Genomic DNA, 1,283 nt, shown 5'->3' on the forward strand with positions numbered 1-1,283 from the left:
AGGTCACTGACGTGTGGCGTGGCGACAAAAGATTTTGTCTGTATCTTGAGCTTTCATCGTGTGTATTGTGGTTTTTCTTATATCTATTGCACTATAAGTTTTTGTGGAAAATGGATTAAATGTTTTTGGATATGTTATAATTTTCTCAAGAAAATGAGGACTCAGCTACAGGCATTTTTTATATTAGCCTTGAACAGTGTGTTATCTGTTTAATACAAAAATCGCATAATTATGCAAAAAGGCGAAAGCTTGAGGATTCGGATTTTCAAAACAGAGGACTACGATATTAACATTCTTTTGCATTCGATAGAAAATGGCATTCTTTACAGGTAATTTGTGCACAATTAAAAAATATTTCTTGAATATCTTTGATTCTGCCCTTTAATATCTTGGATATTGTCAGTGAAAATTTTCTTTTTAATATCTACGGATGCTCTAATTCAGTATCTAGATCTTTGTCCCATAGTTAAATCGCTAAGATATTACCTATTCATATCTAGATAGTCTGTGCTAACATCTATTTTTCTCCGTGAACTATTCAATTTTTGGTTGAAACTTTATCCTGTACATTGTATTAGTTAAAACACCAATTATTTGATAGAAAATTAATTTCATTTGTTAAAAAGTAAACTTTTTGGTTGAAAATTGATATATTTTGTTAATTCGATTTTTTCCTAAAAATAAAAAAACTGCAAAATAAAAAAATTTCCTTAAAATCTTCCGGATTCTTTTTTTTAATTTTTAAAATGTTTTCAAATACGCACTTAAAATTTATTTGTCAAAATAAAAAATCATTTTCAATGTTCTTAGCAATCACAACAATTTTTGTTATTCTTTTTAAATACTGTACAATTCTCAAAAAGCTTTTTTTTTAATCTGCAAAAGTCTAAATCGTGTTTCAAATTATTTGACATAATTTGAAGTTTTAAATTAATTCTGAATCTTTTTTGAAATTAAAATTGTAGCGTTTAAACTTTATATTCAGCTCATTACAAATTTAACAATTCAAGGCTTTCTATTTCGAACTATTCTGTTCAAATTTGTATAGTTTTTAACAGTTGTTCGTAATGAATTGTTTTAAATAAACGGTCAAATATTGCTGATAATTAACGAGATTTTCTTTTTTTAATTAAAAAATTTCAAATTGAATGGGTTAAAAATAAAAAATTTTAGACTGAAAGAATATTTCAAGTCATAATCGAAAACAAATAAATTAATTTTCTAACAAATAATTGGTGTATTAACTAATACAATTTACAGGATACAGTTTAACCAAAAATGGA

Source organism: Belonocnema kinseyi, chromosome 5 (assembly GCF_010883055.1).
Source record: "Belonocnema kinseyi isolate 2016_QV_RU_SX_M_011 chromosome 5, B_treatae_v1, whole genome shotgun sequence".
Taxonomy (NCBI): Eukaryota; Metazoa; Arthropoda; class Insecta; order Hymenoptera; family Cynipidae; genus Belonocnema; species Belonocnema kinseyi.